Raw genomic sequence first — 22,085 nt, 5'->3', positions numbered from 1 at the left:
CTACCTGAAAGGAGGTTGTAGAGAGCGGGGGGCTGACCTCTTCTCCTTGGTGACAAGTGATAGGATGAGAGGAAATGGGTTCAAGTTATGTCAGACGAGGTTTAGATTGGATATTAGGAAAAATTTTTTTCACTGAAAGGGTTATTAAACATTGGAATAAGCTGCCCCGGGACATGGTGGATTTGTCATCCCTGGAGGTGTTTAAAAAAAAGAGTAGATGCAGTACCTGGTGACATGGTTTAGAAGTGGTTTTGTCAGGGTAGGTTAATGGTTGGACTTGATGACCTCAAAGGTCCCTTCCAACCTCAGCGATTCTATGATTCTAAGTAACTTCAGTACTTCTGCCAGTCTTATCTCCATCACACAAGGCAAAATTAAGAGCAATACGATTGATAGAATTTGAGAGAAGCTGTAGCATTTGACTTTTTATTTTGCAGGTGCACTCTTGAGTTACTGCCCGATCGATTCCAAGAGCACCACACTGCCTTAGACTTACAGCAGCTCTGGTCATTCTCCACATGAAATTACTGTGGTGACAAGTCAGAGAACCTTGGCTGAGTATATATTCACCCTGAATTAGCCTTTCACCAAGGTTTCTCCCTGCAGAGAGGAGCAGCCTGGAAGGGTGGCACAATGAATCTGGAATACCCTGCGATTTCTTTAGTTCATTCGCAGGCGTTTTTTCACAATCCTACTCAAGGTCACAGCAATGTGAATTTGCAGCAATACACAGATGTATACATTGGGCAAAAATTAGGTGATTAAACTGGCTGGGGGTAGTTAGTACTTTTGCCTTCAAAGACAAGCAGAGAGGAGGATATGAACACGAGACGTTCAAAAAGTCAGTGAGAGTCTGGCTGCATTATAATTGCCAAATACTTGTGACACTTAACAATGTTATCATGCCTGCAATTTAGTCAGATTCTATTTCCCACCTACATAGGTCTTTTAAGTTGTTCCGCTTTAACATATCATCTTAAACTACTGCAATATGAATACAGCTGAAAACCTTAAACAGCTAATTTTAAACAGCTATTCCAAGATTTTTCTACAACTGTTTGTTCCTTTGGACAACAGTCCCAAAAACTAAATCACAAAACCATTTAGTTTTTTAAGAAAGACCACAAACATTTTCATCCACAATGCAACGATATAAGAAGTTTAACTTACATACTATGGATTAGATTTTCATATCTGAAGATCTCAAGTTTAATTTGATGTTGCCTATCACTTCTGATTTTCCACACTACTGCTACATTAAGGCTACTCTTTAAAAGTTAGACTATTTCGTTAACCAGAACACACAAGCAAAGCAGCGGTACAAAAAAAAGGAAATAAGACTTTTTAAGCTGCAAAGGAGCAAGGAAATGGAAAACAGTAGTAACAATGTATGGAAAGGCACATGAACTCATGCACACTGCTGTCTGAAGCATCACGGAGCAAGCTGCAATACACTGTTCATATTTCAGATTGTCCACTGCTGACACATACAACCAACCTGTGGCAGAAGGATCATTCACAAAACCCAAGTATTTGTGAAGCCTACCACATCAAAGTGGAAAGGAAGGAATTCCTGCAACTGGACGCATGTCTGCAAGCTGGTGTAGCAGGACCAAAGGCATTACAAATGTCATGGTCACCTACCTACCTACCTGCTACTTGGTAAAACGGCAGAAGAAACATTATCACGGTCCAATAGGTTTGGAAATGAAAATTCTCGTTTCAAGGGTAACTCAAGCAGCCAGAAGCTACACAGTCTTCCCTTTTTTACACAGTTATTCTACTAAATATTGCTATCATCCCCCTCAAAGTTACACAGCCCAGCTAACAAGGGCTCTGTCAGTGCTAAAAAGGCAGTATGGACCTGACTATGGCTTCCTGGTTTTATCCTGCAGCATCTTTCTAGTCCAACTATGAACTGGCATGACTGGCTTCACAAGAAGACTTTTGCAGACTTCTGCTTATTCAGAAACAGAAGCCCCAAATTTTGTAGATGACAAGTGAAAACTGAGTGAAAGGAAAGAGTATAAAGGGAGAATCACCAGAGTGTCAGAGGACTTCTAAGGACACTATAAAAAGGAATATATGTGAAGATTTTTGCTCTCAAAAGAATTAGCGTGACTAAGAGCTGACTTAGCAACCTATTATGCTAGTTTGAATTTTGATGCTTTTAATTACAACCTTCTACACGCAAGCGGCTTGTCTCCAGTCCTACAGAAGTAAGTATACAATGAGAAATAACAACAACTTGCCAAAACCTAAACAAATTAAAGCTCAGAAGCTTTAGTCTTGTCTATAATCAGACTCACATTGTTCCACTCTTTCTATTCATGTCACAATGCTTCACTATTATTCCTCAAGTCTTTACATGGCTGCAAAAAGGAACAGCAACGAAGGGTGACTACCAGCCTTCTCACCCTTCAAATGCAGAGTGTAATTTGGGCTCAGTAAGGGAGCATTAGAAGATGACCCAGAGCTCCAGCTGCCAAGCTGTACTACCTGCACCTCCTGAACATGAACATTGCTGAAAAAACCCAGAGATCTTCCAGAATAGGATGAGTTTCTACCTTTTATTCTCTCCCTTTAGCATAGTGGAAAAAGCCATACAAGAAAGCAGTATGTGAGGACACTTATTCTTGGGAGAAGAAGAATTACAAAAGATTAAGGGTGAACAGGGGTGAAATGTGGTTGTTTGTATTTATCGTATCATCTTCAACTCTGTGACAAGTTCATCATCTGAAGCATGCCAATCTCCAAATCGCAGGATAACAGCAAGGAATTTGGGGAGTGGGAAAGAGGCAGAAAGCTGGTATCACTAAAGACACAAAATCTTAGAGTTGACATAAATACAGAAGCGTCATATTGTAGTAACATCAGGAAGGAGTGTATGAAACAAGCCTGAGAAATGGAAGATATTTATCAAAGAACTTCAACGAGGTATTTAAGCATAACAGAAAAGGAAGAAAGATGAACACAAAACACACCACACTATACTTGTGCAAAGTTGAAAACATACACCACATCACTTACCTATACCAGGGAGTTTTCCCCCAAAAAAATATAATTCTTTGACAACTTAAGTTACCCTTTCGGAACTTTGTTTTAACTCTTCCTCAACTGCACATTTGGTTTGTTTCTTGCAAAAGTGAAGGCTCAATAATTCACTTATGCTGGCATGAGAACAGGAGAGTGAATATACAAAGACAGAAACAAGAAAAAAGCTTCTGTGATTTATTAGACATGAGAGAGCACTCTTTCACTGCAAAGCAGTCAATAATAAAACAAGTCAATCAGAAATGATCTCGTTGCCTCAGAAGTCTTCAAGAGCTTCTGCTAAGCCAGTAAAGCCTTTCCCACAACACCTGTTGTTTTGCTGTCTGAGCCATTTTACAGGAACTTCTACCAACGTTAGCATCAACTTTGCTCTGCTCCCATGGACTACACTATGAAAAAATAAGATGGTTCCAGATTTATTTGTAGTGCCACATCCCATTTTTAATTGAACTGGGAGCAGTGGCTGTGGTAGGACTGCATGCTGAATGACTGAACTGATGAAGAACATTTATTTTTCTTAATTTCTCCAGACACGGATATGTTTTGTTCTGTTGTTTCATTTTGGTGGGTTTCGATTTTGTGTTTGATTGTTGTTTTTCTTTTCACATGGCTAGAGTGAATAGTTTTAGGCTAGTCAAATAGTCTCCTATCTTACAGATAAAGAGTGCCTTAACGCTGTCAAAACAACAGCTAATTATTTACCTGCGATGACTCTGTTGTGCGTAATGTTCAAGGATATTCACTAGGACAATGCTATTAGAACATGTAAGTTTTGCACTGTGATCTGACTCCCCTTCTATCACTCTGGAAAGTGACAGTTTCAAGGCACGCAGCTTTGTGCAGGCTGCAGAGGGGACAGGAGACAGGGCAGGGGGCAGGAAAGAGGAATGCCATGCCAGGACTTCAGTAAAAGGGGTTAAAAACAGCCACTGCTTCTGCTCATGCTGGCTGTAAACCAGTCTTACTGCTCCTGCAGGCTACTTCAGTTGATGCCATTAAAAACAAGAGTAGTGTTTACACACAGAGCAGCAGAACATTGCACTTGCTTAGCAGCTGATCAGGACTGTTTCCAAGATGCTGCAAATGTTTAATGCAAGTCTGCTTGTCTCAACACAGGTTTCGTTCGCATTGATTTTAGAGTCATATACCACAAAGGAAGGTACGAGGAAACACTGTCAACCAAATCTTGCTCCCACAAGCATTGGCATATTGGCTAAATCGGATTTTGAGTTCTTTTCAGATATGTGTAAGTTTGTTTCAGACCAAGAGTCCATTTTCACCATCATGAAATTTTTGGACCATAGGTTGTTTGAGCTCATGCTCTTGCTGAGGGTTCACTCCACGTGTTTGCCAAGAAAAGCCAGCTTTTCTCACAAATTAAAAAAACAATTCTATTTGAAGATATAATTTAGATAAGCAGGCTTTTTCATTCCCATTGGAGGAGAAGGGCATGGATTTGGGAATGAAAGAGTAAAGTTGAGCCTGGGAAGAGGTGCAGAGGTAGGGAGAAGGTGTTTTATATTTTGTCTTTGTTTCGCACCATCCTATTCTATTTTAATTGGCAATAAATTAAATTAATTTCCCCCCAGTCAAATCTGCTTTGCCCACGATTGAAACTGGCAAAACTGTCCTTATCACATGAGCTTTTCCATCTTATTTCCTGTCCAGTTGAGGGGTGAGTGAGGGAAGAGCTGGGCGGGCATCTGGCAGCCACCAAGGTCAACCCACCACAGGGGTTGAAGAGCAAACCTATTTTGCGGAGTCAATAAAGACAATATTAACTGCAATGAGACACACTTACTGCAATTTATACAAAAAAAATCTTTCCCCTTAGCTCAGGGAAGAATGTCAGATAAGATAGCAGACTAGTTTACCTGGCCATAAATTAAGATAGCAAACTAGCTTACCTGGCCATAAAATAATTCCAGATCAACTCCTGAGGGCAAACTCTTGACGTTTTTATTGCTATAAAAAAAATAATAAAACACCCAGAAAAAAAACCCAAACCACCAAATGCATAAAAAAAACAAACCAGAGAAACAAGATTGATGTTCTATATACAAAAAAAGTGTATTATAGTATTGCATGCTGTCACTTATAAATCATTTGATTCTAACAATGAATTTAACAGCACTGTTTTCTGACATTATCCCATTGCCAAAATGAAACATCTCGGAAGGATAACGTATCTTGCATGTCAGCAATATCTTGGTTTCTCTTTCAATTGCAAAACCAATAAAATGACTTGTTTAAAACAAGCACTTTTTTCCCTTAGTCACTGACAGCTAAATTACTTAACACTGAAAGCACCTCCAACAGAAGGCTAGCATTGTGCATTAAAGTGGGAATAACAAACTGTTTGATTATTTTCAAGAATATACCACTTGACTATGTTAAAGACAGGAATGAAACTACATCAGAATTAACTGAAAACACAAGACATACTGCAATTGGTTTTATTCTGCCTAGGTATTAGCACTTGCAACTCTTGCTACTAACATTAACTTCTGTATAATCAGTTCTATCCACAGGTCAAAACCAGAAAGGATAAAATATTTGCTTCCACATAACTGACCAGCACATCTACTGTATGCTTACTACAGCAAAGTCCACTATCAGTAAGTCGTCATTTGATACTGAAGTTCATCAACAACACTTTCTCTCATTTTTATTAGACTGAGAAATAAGCTTGATCGTTGTGGGAGACTCTATATGCATTCAATATTACCAAACAAAAGGTTGAGGCATGTCCCAACAAGAAAGTTATCTGTGTAACCCACACTTGGAATCTTTTTTTTTTTTTTAAGCTACTGGAGTTACTGCTTGTAGATTAGATAAGGAATGCTCCCATGAGATTTCATGGCAACAGATACAGGAATGATGGCGAGATACCAGGTGACAGCGTTTTCTGCCTTTCTTTTCCACAGTGCTAAGAATCCCAATGTATAACCTTCAATTTCAAATTGTCATCAGCAAGTTGAAGCTTAAAACTTATTCACTGAAAGGAAAACTACAACAAGAATTAGTAATAAATTATTCAGTCAAAAAATACAATGCAAGACGTATTACAGAAAAAAAATAGGGACAAGAAAGTTGATCCTATTTAGTTATACAGATTAGTTTTCAAACACTCAATTCCAAGTTTATATTCACTCCAGCAACTAAAAAAATCATAATCTTATTTATTTGCTTTCTACATCAGAAGTGCAGAACTAGCAACTAACTTTTTAGAAGAGGGTGTGCCTGACAAATTTGACAAAAATCTATATATGGACTGTACGTAGAAGAGAGAAAGTAGCTTTAGAGGGGATCTATTGTTCCACTTTCAGAAAGTATCCACTTTACTATCTCTTTGCTACCTTAAAAGCAGCAGTGGAAATAAATGTTTTCGTTATATATAAGATGACTTAGGTCACACAGGCTAAGTAAATATTGATTTTACTATAGCTGAGCTGGGAGCAAAAGTTAATGTCAATGGTCTGCCCAGAGTGTTTTATGAATTGCTTTAAAAATATTTCGCTTTACGAGGTATTAAACCCGCTAAGAACCTTTTAAAATAATCTGAAGCTCAATATGACTGAGCTGTACAATTCTAGCAGGGAAAATACATAGCTGAGAGAAAAAGAAGTTATATTAAAGGCTCCACTTCACCAGCTCAGGGACCCCAGCAGGATGCTCTTTCAACCCGAGGCAGGCAGTCCTGTAGCCTTGGTGCTGGGGGACAGGTCAGGAGCAGCCCTGTAAAAGCATTGGGCTGGAACCAGTCACTAGCACCAGAGCAGGGACAGGACCTGCCTGGTCATCACACGCTATGTCTTTAAGAAGTTAGCCACGTAGCTAAAAAACTTGATGCACTCCTCCTTTTAGCCAGTTTACAAGAACAATGGGAAATACATGATCTTTGACGTGGTCACAGTTCCAGTATCTGCCCAGCCTTCCGCACCCCAGGCGTACAACTGAACGTCGCATCTATATACAATAAGTTAGAATATCCCAGGCTCTAATTTCAAGCTAAACAGACCCAGAACAGTTAAGTAAGCCTGAACAATATTTTATCTCAATAAAGAGGAGATATTTCATAACTGCAATACAAAATCCATACCGTAGTGAAATTTAGCAAGACAGATACAACCATCCTGCTTCCATCTGCACAAGCGATACTAAATGCTCTTTTAACTGTCAAATATTACAGAAAGCTGTCAGTGCACGCTGCTGCGTGCCAGGGCAGACACAAGGGGAAAGCTGTTGACTGTCACTCTGCACAGCACAGAAGTCAGCCACCACATTTCCAAATTTCTGCAGAGAACCCTTGAACTGTTTGTTCACTCATTTTCTGAACGCTTAGATAGAAATTCATCTCGGCACGTAACAAGTGTCAGAGTACAAGGCATCTCCTTCCCCTGCAGCACAAACTCACTTTTTACCCGCTGGAAGGATCAGCCAGGGAATTACCGCAATTCGCTTTCTCAGCCGCTGCTTAGCGAAGATTAGAGCGCGCTCCACCCAGACGCCACACAAATTAGGTCACATAGCAGACCATGCTGCTGCCAATTCCTGCCCTATTCATCAGGGACGAGGGCAGGAAGCATATGGAGCCCTCCAGTTAAGGGTCAGAACATTTCAGTGAAAACATAAAAGTGAACCAGCGGCAGATTATTCAGCGGCCAGAGGGAACATGGTTTCTCCATACGGCAGAAGTGAGTCACGGGCACTGCTCTGTTCCACACAACGCAGAGGAGCACGGCCTACATCCAGCAGCAAAACGCTCCCATACAGTTTACAAAAGGGACTGTACTACAAGACCACAGAAAAATATTTTCCACTTTTGCTGCAAAAAGAAAAAAAGTCCTTCAGAACCTGAAAAATCAGTTCATGTGAAGACCCAAAAGGCAACTATGCAATACAATGGAAATACTACATAATCTGTTCATATGCATTTCATTTACAACCATGCTGTATTTCAGATTACATCCTTGATCAGCTGTTGCCAAAAAGGAAATACACCATTTTCATGTGTTTACCAGCCAGAGTTGTTTCTAATCAAACAGATTTGAGGTTCAGCACAGCTCTACTAAGCAAACTGACAAACCCAGGGCTTACAGTAACATGAACAATGCAGTAAATATTATTTTTACTATTGTAACAGTTTGTGGTCTCATGATTAAATGATTTCAAGCTGCTATCAGTGCATATATCTTGTGGGAACACAGATACATTCCTTCCCACCTGAAAGGAAGCTTTTCCTTTGTAGGCTAGTGCTCATGGGATTTCCAAAGGGAGGCTCTCGGAGCATGATGGGAGACCCAAATGGTAACAGAAGTGAAGTTTCAAAAGATACACTCTCAAACTATTGGTTTGCAAAATGCCTCAGTCATGTCATTGCCATTATTTCCTACTGCTATAAATAAATAACACTCCTTTTAATCACTGGGGTGGGGTCTGCCCAACAATTAGCTCACACAATAAAATGTAAATTGATCTCTTTTGTTTCTGTTGACAACTGTATGAAAAAAATAACAAAATAATATGTAGTGGCATATTGCTAAGATGCTAACACTGATTATTCAATAACTGCAGAGTGCTTTATTGGCTTCAAGAGTTGACATTTTATAGAAACAGTGCCACAGGGGAACCATTTTCAAAAGGTTTCACAGAACTGGCATCTTTTTCTGCCTCCTTAATATAGGTTAAGTAGCCTCTCCTCAAATTACAGGGTGACATCCATCTGGGTAATGAGGCAATTAATTTAAAAAATAATCACATCAAATACTGCTACAGCAGTAGAGTATGTATATATAAATATAAACACAAAATAGCCCAACAGTTTTCCTAGAACAGTTTCAGAAGTTTTCCTGGAAGAACATAAATTTTCTCTTATGACATGGAACAGCAATGAAGAAGAGAGCCCATTTGTTTGAACAGGTGAAGAAAGTACTAGATCCCTTCTTTTTTTCCCTCCTAGATGAAGATCCAGCTTTGGTTCCATTTAGGCACCATGCAGTCTACCAGTGCCACCACACTCCAGCACCTATCACTGACTTGAGAGCTTAAAAGGGTATTATGAGAGACTAGACATTTATGAAGAAGGACATCCCACTAGATGACCTAAATTATGTAGTACATTTTAGGTCATAAACCAATCTCTGACTAAACATGCTCCTGTTGTTTAGCCTTGAGAGGATAGAGGAGTCTTATCCATTTTGGCTTCACCTAAACTGTCATTTACATTCACATACTTTATCAGATATGAGCTCCAACCTCCCTTCCTCCAGCCCTCACCAATTCTCACAACAAGCAGCCAACCAAAAAAAACAAAGCTGCACCTCTGCCGACACTGCAATGTTTACAGGCAAATAAATCATCCCTAAACCTTCTAGCCAGAGAAGGTGCTTCCACACAAGGTGCTTCCTAAACTTCTCAAGTCTTCCTGTTACTTACATTCTGGATTTGTGTGAAAAGCAAAGGACATGAAGAAGAAACAATTACACACACATACCCCTCCCAACTTCCCCACCCATTTTTTTCCTGCTTGAATATTTCCAGCACTGCATCACTGAAAATTCTGTCCTCTCAAACAGAGAACGGCTTTCCCTTCCCCCCAATTTAATTTCTTTTACCTTCAGATTTTCTTTCTTTTGTTTTCCCTTCCATGCCTCTCACCTTCTACCTTTTTTTCCAAATCTTTTGCTCTCCTCTTCTCTGTGCATTTCCAAGACAAGCCCTTCTAAGAACTGTCCAAAACCACAAGTCCCTCAAAACCTCTAAATACATAGTTTAAAAGAAGGAGAGAAAAAAAAAAAAACCAAAAAAAAACAGAAAGAAAGAAAAAAGTGAGTGAGCAGATGACAGTGAATTTGAGACTGTCACCCTCCTGGAAAACAAATCTATAGTTCCACACTTTATGAAGGGTTAGGAAGATTATAACGCAAGGAATTTCCTGGAAAAATCCTGCTGTTTGATTAAGAAAAATTATAATTGCAATATACCAGCCACGATATATGTGCTTTACAAAACAGAGGGCTCCCAGCTCATAGGGAGTTAGATAGGCCTTAAGAAATAGTTACTAAGCACACGCTGATCAATCATAAAAAGCACCTGAGCAACCAAGGAGCTGCTACTCAACCAGATTTACACCTTAGCCAAGCCCCAGTTAGGGCAGGCACCATCAGGGAAATCATCCATACACACACAAACATCACCAAATATTAGCTGTGTACACACAGACACATTAAAAATATGTGAAGGACTGAGACAGAAAACCTCAAAGAGATTGACTGCCCCCTATTATCCCATAGATTAACATTTTAGAGGTTTCACAACTGCAGTGTTTACCAGTTAATTGCACGGCTGGTTATAACACTTGCCCCAAGTTTATGCTCTTCTAAAAATACAACGATAAAAGAAGAAAGAAAAAAAAATAATCCAAGAAATAGTCCTAAAAAACCCACACAGATACACACAGAGCCAGAACAATGGCCCAGGTTAAAAACCAAGCAAACTGCTTTTCCCATACTTCTCACTTTCCAAGACTGATCCAATGAGCAGCTGCACCTCATTAGCAGGTTGAATATATGCAGATTTTGAAGAACACCAGATGTCTCTAACCTGCAATTTAGTGAGCTCTCCAGAGTCAGTCAGAAGCAACTCCACTCACATTACTGAGTATTCTTGATATTCTTGTCAGTTTTAACAGAGCTCGGACTGGGCCATAAAGAGAAAGTTTCTGCTCTCAACTAAACTGGCATATATCCAAATGCACCTCATTGTTCTAGAAGGAAACATACGTGAGAGCAGAGTCACAGCCCATCATTTTATTCTAAAGTCAGCCATTACACTGCTACGTCTTAAGAGGATATTTGTTTCTCTTTCTAAAAATCCATATTCAGACTCTAGCTTTGTAACCAAACCCCACATCAAAAGCCAGGTCAAATAGACCAAATTCTCTGCTGATCAGCAGATTCTGCATCCATGAAGTTCTGACACCAGTTCACAAACTGATCAGCCCCCATCTGTCAATTCCTAACAATACATTCACGGGTACTAAGACTCGTCAAAATGCCTTTTCCATGACAACCTATACTATTTGGCCCTGGTCACAAAACAGCGGAATAGTCAATCCATGAAATTTCAATAGGGATGGATAGGAAAGGATGGCAGAAAGAAAAGGAAAGAGAAACATTGCCAATTTCTTCTCCTCCCAATCACACATCCCCAAAACATATTCTTTCCAAATTACAGGAAATATTGCTCCCTGGAGATACCACCAAAGTGCATTAAAAAAAGGATGAGGGGGGAAGGCACTGCTATAAGTATGTACATTCAAAAGTCTGAGAAGACACAGTAAGCAGAACTGTAGAGAATCAAAACGCACCTAAATACTGAAATCACAGCAAGCTAATGCATAGTTTAAGAAAACTGAGGACGTTAAGACTTTCAATTAGACAAAACAGCAATAAAACTTATGCCATGAAAAAGTTAACAAGTTACAGGTGAAAGGGAAGCCCATGACACAAGCTTTAGTTACCAAGAGGACCTTGCGGCTGCAGGTGTGACGTAGCCGGGGCTTGCACAGTGCTTGCAATGGAGCAGCACCACAGAAAACAGCCTTTGCCTGGACTGTTTCCTGCTGTGCCTTTCACAACCTGCTCCTGTTAGAGTCAGCAAACTTGAACAGAGTTAAGAAAAGCAGCTTGCATCAGGTGTAGAAGATAAAACCAGACCCACATGGCTGGATGTTTTTATCCACCACAGCCTTGAAAGCATAGGTAAGCACGCACTCACCTGGCGGAGGGTAACAGGTCTGCCTGTTGGTATCCCGTGGCACAGCAACCTTGTATTTTTTCCACACAACTTTTTTGGCTGCTTGAACGCTCATGATCAAGCTCAGTCTTTGAAAAACAGGAAAGTGAAGATGCAGAGGAAGTACACGCTAGTACCCACACAAGAACTGCATGCCGGGATTCAAGGGGGAGGGAAGCACTGGTTTTCCTCAGAGGGTTTGACATATTCAGCCACTCAGTGAGTGACAAAACCATTCAGGAAACGAACCTTTTAAAAGGCTGCACGTAAACAAGTAACAAACTTCAAGCTAATTGAGATTTTTTTTCTCTTTCAAAACAGATGAATACACTGCTTTGCTACTCCTTATGAAAACAGGAGGACACTCCAGCTTCCAAAGCACCGGCAAGTTAAATTCTATGTACAGAAAACAGGAAAGGAGGTGACAATTTTCCTTTGCTGTTCAAATCAACCTCTCTGGTCAAATACCACACTCATTTTAAAAATCCTAACTATTTTTAGCATTTACTCTGCAAAAAATTCACAGTGTTACCATAACACTTTTCCCACATGTTCGGTAGAACTTAACAACTCTGCAAGACGAGCATCCACATCTTTTAATGGCCTTTCAAAAGAGCACAAGAAAATTATAACACAAGATTGCAGCATAAAAAGTGAGCTCTACAAATAAACCTCCATGTCAAATACTGCAAACTCTGATTAGGCATGCCATTTCCACTGTGCAGTAATTCCAAACAAGACAGATCAGAGCCTAGTAAAGCAGAAGGTTAATAATGCAAAGCTATGATAGCATCAGAGTTATTTTGCAAGTGGACCTTTAAACTGCGTTTACCACCAATACAGAAGGCAAATCCAATCCCTCAACCTTCAACATACTGTTGCCAACTTTATAATCAAATTGAGATGACTCCGAATTCTGTAGTTACGACAGACGTGTGATTCCAGATCACACGCTTTAGGATATTGAACTGTACAGAATTCCAATAGTCACAAAAAAGTAATGCAAGAGAAGATGAACTTTAACACAAAAGTACAGGCAGTACAACCAGAGACGAGCTGTACACAGGAGAATTGATTTCAAAAGCAGAAAGACAGATGCTATTTGATTTGTCTGTCTCATTGTATTATGCTACCGGACAACTGTTCTAAATATAGCTCTCATCTCTACATTAATATTCAGCTGGGACAGTTTACTGTGTCACATACCAGACAGACACTATTGGGGGGATCAAGATAAGATTTTTCTTCAAATTTTATTGGGGGCAGGAGTTGGTCTTACTTTGTTTTGTGGGTTGGAGGTTTTTTTCAATGTTAAGAATTCCCAAAGTTGAAGCCTGAAAGACTCACACAAAAGGAGTTTTGTTTCCATGAACAGAGCCAGCCATACATTCAGGGGGCTAAATCAGACATTTGTATCCAAACATTTCTGTGGACCACGCAAATAAGAGCAATGTGGAAAGGTAATAAAGTTTTAAAGCTAGGATTCCGATTTTAGAAACAAAAAATAATGATGTATTTTGCCACAGCAAATACAAATACAAACTTTACTGTGCCAAGCACTTCACAAGCACAAAACGAAAAGACACTGCCAACTCTATCAAGCAGATGATGACAATTAGCGGCTAGCCATGCACGTACACCAGAAGTCTTACCCACTGCAACTGAACACCCTTTTTTCAGGTCTTGACAAGACCGGTCTGCATTCCCTAAGAGCACTCTCCTATTGCTCCAACACCTCATCTCACCTGGGTCCCTGCCACTCCAAGATAAGGCTCATACACAAATTAGTTAAGACTCTCTCCATCAGACTGCCAAGACTGAAGGGTACGTACAAGTTTCAGGAGTCTGCTACAACACTTCTGGGTTTCCCACTCCTCAATAAAGAAAGGGTGTGTGGTCAGTGAGAGCAGTTAGAGAAACACCAATCTCTCTGAGCCTCCAGGAAACTCTGAGTCTCTTGAACTTCAATGTGAAGATATTAGAGGGGCTGAGGGAAACCACTCATTCACCAGAGAGCTTCCAGACAACCTCAGCTCTCAAGCTCTGCCTGCCATCAGCAACTATACCACATACATTAGAGAAACCACTTTTATCTAACTGCTAGTTATACTTTGAAAATCCAACATTTCAATAAGAATATACGCTGAGAATATTTATTAATTTAATAAAGGGGGGGGTTGTCTGTTTTTAATTTAAACGTAGTTCATCTCTTGCCTAAATGGAGATAGGTTCTGACATGAAACTAATTAATATTAATAATTCTATCTGCAAAGAAGCTAGCTTCAGGATGGCAGGAGTATTTTAAGCTAAATTTTAAAAAGTGAAGCTATGGCCTCTGCTAAAACCTGAAGTACTGAGTGTAAAATCTATGCATTAACCACAAGAGCTGATAAGCAAGAGAGAAATGGAAGCTTTTTTGGAAAGTAATCTTCAAACAAGGCAAAAAAGGATTTTTTGCTTTTTTAAACTCAGGAGTTCAACGCACCAGCACACTCTATACCCATAAACCACTTCATTCATTAGGAGAAGATGGTCTTTTTCCTGCTACTACTGAACTCAATAGGCCATTTATTTAGCAGCTCTCTAACTGGAGTATGTGTTCTCTTTTATTCACTCTGGTGTTGACAGCAGTAATCAAATTTTGTACATACCACTGGCTCTATTATAGTTCAACAGCAGCTGGCTGGCTGCCTAGTCTTCTTATCATCATATAAGATAAAAAAGACCAGTCAAACAGACCAGCTGAAACTACAGTGAGAAGACAGAAGTATTTCACTCTACTAAGTAGAAGTCTAGTAAGTAGAAACCACGTGGTTTTATGCTTGCCCACGTATTACAAAGCATGGAGAAGAACAAGGCTAGGCTCAACATGTGAAAGCTTACTTTAACTGTTTTCAGAAGGACTGTAACTTAGATGCCAACTCAGTCCTTTTAGAAGAGAAGGTCTGAATGCCACACTTCATACATGAAATACTACCGATCAATAGCTCAGTCCACGCAGCAGGGAACAGGAGAGTGAATAAGCGTAAAGGTGGGCAAAAAAGGAAAAAGAGCCGGGGGGGAAACAACAGAGAACTGCATCCATTCATTTGAAGGTGAGCTCGTAAATACTTAAGATCACTTCTCTATCGCAGCCCCAGCATGTATGAAGTCAGCACCAGGTTCAAAGTAAAATTAAAGTTCACAGAGGCAAACAATAATGGGAGCGGAGGGCAACATCCTTTAATTATAAAAACCCCCAGTATGCAAGGCAGCCTAGAATGAGATTGGTTTCCATTTCTTCTTTGCCTTCTGGGAGCCTTCCAAGAACCTTGAATGCCTTGACTCTGAGAAGAGGAAACTGGCTTCTTTTTCACGGCCTCCCTCCTTCTAGCTTTGTTCCAAGTAGGCCCTAGTTAACCTTGCTCTGAACTTCCACTCTTCCAGACAAGTCTGCAGAGAAAGGCTTGTTTTATGGGAGGATTTCTAGAGGATTTCTTATGGGAGCAGAACAAGGAGATACAGAGTTATTCCTTCACCATCCTTGTCCACCATGAACAAGCCGAGAGCCTTCTCCTTCCCAGAGGAGGAACACACTCTTCTGCAGGGTTCCTGCACTAACTCTCTAGCCCTACCCTTTATAACACTGTTATAATGAGCTTCTAGTTAAGTGCTTCTCATGCTGTGGGACATTAACACCCCATAATTCTGTTCAGGATGTTTTATTTCACCACAACAACATGACAGGACTTTTTTTGCTGGCCTGACAAACATGTTCTGAATTAGCAGACCACACAACGCTTGCTTGAGCAAGCAAAGAGAGCTTAGAGGGCAACACTAAGGATGCTGAACAGGCAACAACAGGAACTTAAATGGAAAGTAGTGTTTCAAGGACCTGTTACATTTTGATGGAAACCGGTCATTAGTTTAGCCCCTACTTCCAGGAAACCCATAGCAACAGCAACTTCAGACGGGTAACAAAGAGGTTTCAGCATTTCTACTGAAACTTCCTTTCACACAGCAGGTTCATGTCAGCATAAAGCTTTCACCTGAAAAGGGAATTAGCAGTACAGTAACTGCCCTCGCTACTGTGGAAGACAAACAGAGATGTGAGCATAGCAGCTGTTGGAGCACCGCAGTACAGATAACACACGGATACTCTCTCAGTGCTCACACAGGCAGCTCCAACACATACCCTTCCAGCATGCAGCGCTTCAGCCATGCTGCACTCAACACACATGGTTCTTGTAAAACAGCATGTCTATGTCTGCTGCAAATAACCAACTGACTCATCCTGCAAAAGAAGCAACAGCAGCAACCATAGATAACAAGTCACGACACCTTTCAAGAATCTCCACAATTTTAGTTTCTCTTTTTCAAAGTTGTTCTTTTATCCTTGGGGTGGGGGTATCTCTTTTTCTCTTGTATAGATACTGAAGGGAATATTTTGAATGTTAATACTGAGAAAACCAGTGGAGCACATTGTTATTCCAGAATGCATTGTTCACATTTCAGTTATCTGTGAAACCCAACCACAACACACAACCAGCACCCCCCTTTCACAAAACAACCTGGGCCACCTGATTCCAGCAGCCCAGAGGAGCGACAGCAGGTCCGCAGGAGATGTAGGAGCCTTCTGCATTCTGCTTCTCATTTAAGATGCTGAGCACACCTTCTGAAACAAGGTTCCTGCCCATTCATGGGCACCTTTGTAAAACGAATTCCGATTGATTTATGACAGATGCATGGCTCAACACTTGTGTACTTGTATGCTGGGCTGTAATGTGAATTTCAGCAGGAGCCCTGCGCTGGCCCCCGAGTGGCAGCATGCAAGCCCCAAGCACAGAAGAGAGACCATTGCTTTTGCTGTCCCGGCCCCTCCAAGCAGCCATGCTGGCGGTTGACAGTTCTCAATACCACTTGCCCTGGTAGCAGGCATTGCCCTGCTCCAGTGGGACAGACTGAGGAGGCTGGGCTCAGCCCTGCAGCCAAGTGGCTGTGGGAGCTGCTGGTGGGCAACTCCACCCAGGACAAAAGCACTGCCCTCAGCACACTCTGCAGCATCAAGAAAAGGCGCTGTCTCAAAAACACATCTCGCTCCCCTGCCCTCCATATGCCAGAATGCAATCCTTGGGAAGCAATGGCTCAGGTAAATACATGAATAAAACAATTTACTTGTACCTTTTCATGTTGCTCATTTTGCAAATGTCAGTTTACACCTCCAAGAATAGAAACTTCTCAAAGCTTCCTTCTAAATTGTACAGGGATTTTTCCTTAGAAAGTGTCTTCTGATACATTCTTTTCAGACTAGAAGATGTAGGTGGGAGGAATGGGAAGCCTACAGGATGTCATTCTTAATTGCAGTTATGTAGGTAGATTTTATTTTGAGCACACTTCCCTAGGTATCCATTCTGGCTTATGTTAGTTAAACATACTTCTACTAACAAACTCTAGCCAAGGTACACACCAATAAAGAATAAAAACAATCTTGTCAACAGCAGAAGAACAACCCAGAGCACTCTAAAGCTTGTATGTCAATATGTTAAATACTCAGAGCCCCACAGGAGACAGCTCCTGCGTGGAAGGAGTTTCTTCCTCTCTGTCCACCAGCTACAGCAGCAAAGTACTAATCACCTTCTAACTCTAGGTACCACAAAATAGGATGAAGAAGGGACTAAAAGCTCTATATGCAACCCTCTTATCCAATTCCTGTGTGTATACACACACACACACACACACACTCTGAACAGCAACAGATCTTACTAAGCCAACAGGAGCAGCCAACCCTGCCGGCTCTCCCCACATAGACCAAGCGGGGCTGTGTGGAGGCATTGGGCCTTGGCTCAGGCTGGGCAGAGGGGAAAGAGAGCACACGAGGAAGCCTGGAGAGCAGCTCTGGAGCCAGCACCACAGCCTGCTGCTTGCCAAAGCCTTCGTGCCTTCGCTGAGGACGCCTCTACCAGCTAGTGCTGCAACCACGGCCTTCATCCTGAAAGCTAAAACCCTCATCTCCTGCCGCTGGGGTAGAAGGAGGGGAGATAATCACAGTTAAATATATCACAGGCACGTTTCAACAGTGGCACAGTCAGAGTGATGACTGCAGCATTAGTGGTTAGCAGAGTGCCACCAGCAACTGCAGCTTCAAACATCTAGAAGTTTGCTTTTCTTTTTTAATGCCCTGCAATAATGCACGGGTGATCAGATTGCACCCTCTAAGACATTAACTCTTCAGCTGTACCATTTAGAGCACACTATATATTTGTGTACTGCCACTGAGCTGTCACAAGTATACATATTTATTACCAGTCTTTTTAAAATTAACATTACATTTCTATAAACCAGACAGTCTACTTCCCTTCCCTTTTGCAACAATGTATTTTATTCATCCTTTTCCAAAACTAAAAGCCACAGGGGTGGAAGAGAGGGAGAGCATTGTGCAGAGCTGCTCCAGTGCCTTCTGCTGGAGCTGTTAACAAAGTCCTTTGGACTTCCCACGGTCACCGTGTTGGGGATGGGGAGTTTTGCTCATCAGGAGAAGAGGGATCTGCAGAAAGCCTGCATTAGGAACCTCAAGTCTCCCCATTCCTTCCTTGAACAGCAAGGGTACTGTAGAGAGCTCCCTAAGCTAAACAGGCTGCCTTTTCCTAGTCCAGAAAGCTACAAGTCAGTAAGAAACTATCAGAGGCACCCTAAAACGAAGCGGGGAAAAAAAAGTCTGCTCCCTGTGGTTACATAGCTGACCGTAAGCAGCTCAGGGAGAGCCTTCCTGCAAGCAGCTTCTTGTCCATTGAATGGATTTTGACAAATACATACAAGAAGTTCAACTTGACTTGCTTGTGCTGACCAGAGTTAGTCTTTTAAGAATAAACACAGCAATTACAGAGAGAGGACAGAGTTACACATCCATACTAATGCATCTCCAGTTAAACACTCCAATCCCCAGAGAATAAACCTGTCTCCTGCCAAGAAACCAAGGCAAGCATCTCACTATACGAAATAGCATTGCCCTTATCAGCGTCAAAAAAAAAAAAAAAAACAAAACACCAAACAAAAAACCAAAACACGCCTGCTGAGCTCAGTGCGGGAAGGCTGCGCTGGGTGTGCAGGAGCCAGCACAGAGCTCAGGCACACGCACCCAGCCCAGGGTGCCAGAGCATCACCACGGCCCCTGGGGACCACACACTGCCCAGCATGATGAGGGTGGGTACCACACTGCTCCTTCTCCTGCATGATGCCAGAGCCAGGCCTCAACATTCTTCAAACTCCAGAAAACCCATCTGAAAATTACCTACTCTGCTGCCACAGTATGAGGCTTCAATTTCATGACAGACTCCTCTACCCAAAAAAAAAAACAAAAACCAAAAAACAAAAAACCCACAAAAAACATAAGCTCCAGCTCAATCCTCTTTAAAGCTTCCACCTAACTGCAGACTTACTATACCTCCTGTTAATTTGTCTCAATAATTAAATTGCACTCACTGCTAAAAGCTTACACACCAGTTCACAACCTTTAGCCGCTGATTTGCTTTTAACAGCTACAAATTGCAAATCATTGTGTGTTTGTTTAAGGTTGCCAAGACTGCAAAAAGGCCAGAGAGTGTATTTCAATAGATAATCCAACATCAGATGTTTCAGTAGATATAATAGTCTACAAAGACTGTAGTAATTAAAAAAAAACAAAACCAAACAGTGCATCACAGTTGTCAGATACTAGAAGTGCATCATTAAAACTACTGTTAAAATTAATGGCCTACTTTCTCCCCTCCCTCACCAATCAGCATAGCAAGAAAAAGAATGAGGTAAAAAAAACATGTCCTTTGTTAAATATTGAACATACTGGAATCTGCAAAATAACTGATTATTAAACTAGTTTGAGGCTGAAGTCAGTTTACAGACGACCATCATGCAGCAGCTACGGCAACACAGAGCCACCACACTGCACTGCCAACTGGCAGTAGGAATAAGAACAAAGAGTATAGCAACAAACAGCATCAACCTGCTTTCTTAGGGCCACAGAAGCAGAATTAAAGCTCTCAGAAGGAGGGTTCTTCAGTTTAGCACAGCATTTCTGTGTATTAAGGGACTAGAGATGGAGAAAAGTGTGGAAGAGAGACAAAGCACATGGCACAACTGAACTGTTGCCTAGGGGGAGAAAACATCTACACAAATAAACACATACACACAAAAAAAGCCAGCCTCTCCAAAAGTAACCATACACACAAACTCACAAGCAGAGGTCCTTTCCCAAATGAAGTGTGCCATCTCAAGACACCTGCCCAGGTTCCCAAGCAGAGGCTGGGGACCAGCCCAGCCCACAGATCAGCTGAAGAGGTCAAGCGATAGCTGGGTTAGCAGGCACCTCACTCAGCTCCACACTAGCTAAGGAAAGCTCACACAAACTGTACCATCAGCAGAGACGTGGTGGGGAGAGGACTAGGCAGTGGCAAGCAGCTGAGGGGTAACAACTGATTCAGTTTTGCAAGCCAGCAAAAGGTTGCGTGTTTACACCCTCACTTGTTTTCAAGAATTTTTCAGCAAGCTTTCTGTGTGTATCCTTTGCAGGCTTCTGCCAGGTCAAACGGAAAACACTGGGCTCAGTTATTTAAGCTCAAGTGTGCGGAGGAGTAATTACCAAAGCTCCACTGGACAGAAGGATTGCATTCTTGTATTCTTCAAATGCCACCACCCACCAAGAAATCATAATAAAACTCCCAGAAACCCCAGCAAAGCCAGCATACACTGTGCAGAAGGCAGCCTGCAATTACACAGTACCAGTCTTAAAAACTTCATCTGCACCCCTCAAAGTACCATGGTACAATGATGCTTGAATTCTGCTACTGCTGCCACCACCAGTATGGCTTTTGTCACAAACTTAACTGAGTATTAATTGAATTTAAAGGTGAAATCAGATGTGAAGGTTGAGATAGAGGCCACAGGTGCAGTAAGTTCCTAGAAGTCTTCCTGTGCAAGACTGACTGGCAAATCACACACCTTCCCAAGCCAGAAAAATTAAACCCCAAGACACAATTCCTGCCTCAGAATTACTGTGATGCAGCACATACAACATAGCATTCTCTCATAAATATTTAATGCCAACAATATACATGTTTACCAGCTGATTTCAAAGCACTTTGAGGTTTAAAAACAGATGCACTCACTATATTAACAATGATACGCATCACTTTACTGAAGCATCATGCCTTAAATCTGAACTGTGACCAGGCGCACCCTCTTATCCATGATCTGAACAGCAGCTTTTCTGCCATTCATTGCCACACTCCATCTCGCTTACTTTGTACTATTGGTTATGAAGACATTTACTGAACTGCCTTACTGGAGGTTAAATAAAATTTTACATTACTTTTACAAAAGCATTTTAAAGCTGAAGCCTTAAATTCAAAGGGAAAAAGGCAAATTGTTAAGTGTCTTGCCCCTCCCCTGTTTGACTGAACAATTATGGTTTTCATGTATTTTAAAATAATATGTATGCAGTGAGTATATTAATGATTGCGAGCACATGATGATGTAATATAAGTAACCCTGAAGAAGGGGTTTTACACTAGAGTGAATAGATTGAGACTGTGGAACACCACACACCATCCTGTGCATTCAGGACCCTCACTCCATTCAGCAGATGGGCTTTTATAACCCCACGGTCTCACTAGGACACGAAGCAAAGTGCTCTGAATGGCACACGATGTTTGCCAATTCTTTCCTTACTTTGTCTCATCTTTCCTAATACCCTACTCGCTTTTGTTGCTGCTACCAAGCACTAAGTAGATTTTCTTGTAGAGTTATTTCAGGACTAGCTCAACTTCGTGCTTGAGCAACAACTGGGTGCTGCTGAAAAAGGTGCCTCACTTCTCTCTGCAGCACTGTCAACACCAAAACACACTTTAAACTCACAAAGCTAATACTGAGGCAAGTTGTATTAAGCTTGTTTAGAGGTGTACTTTAAAAAAAAAAAGTCCTTATAGGTTGGTAAAACTCCAATACAAATAAAGGAGGAGGAGAAGAAAAACAAAACACAGAAACAAGTTGTATGGCAGTTGTAATTCACTAACACAAACACAAGTGTGCAGCCCTCTGGGCTCTTTTTTGCCTTCAGCTTGCCCTAGATTTAAAGCAGCTCTCTACAACACCTGTATTCAACCAGACATCAGACTGTGTTCATTACCAATAATTTAATATCTAACTGTAGTATTCCCACACACGGTTATACTTTCATATAAACTTTTCTATTATTTATGCAC

The 22,085-nt window shown here is 41.2% G+C and overlaps 1 protein-coding gene across 1 annotated transcript in view; it reads right to left on the bottom strand.

Annotated features, from left to right (window-relative positions):
* The window catches only part of UTRN (utrophin), a 389,280-nt gene that overhangs the window by 341,962 nt on the left and 25,233 nt on the right, over positions 1-22,085 (bottom strand).

This window comes from Charadrius vociferus, unplaced genomic scaffold (assembly GCF_000708025.1).
Source record: "Charadrius vociferus isolate BGI_N301 unplaced genomic scaffold, ASM70802v2 scaffold142, whole genome shotgun sequence".
Lineage (NCBI taxonomy): Eukaryota > Metazoa > Chordata > Aves > Charadriiformes > Charadriidae > Charadrius > Charadrius vociferus.
The sequence above is the reverse complement of the archived record's forward strand: the minus strand, read 5'-3'. Positions and strand labels throughout refer to the sequence as shown.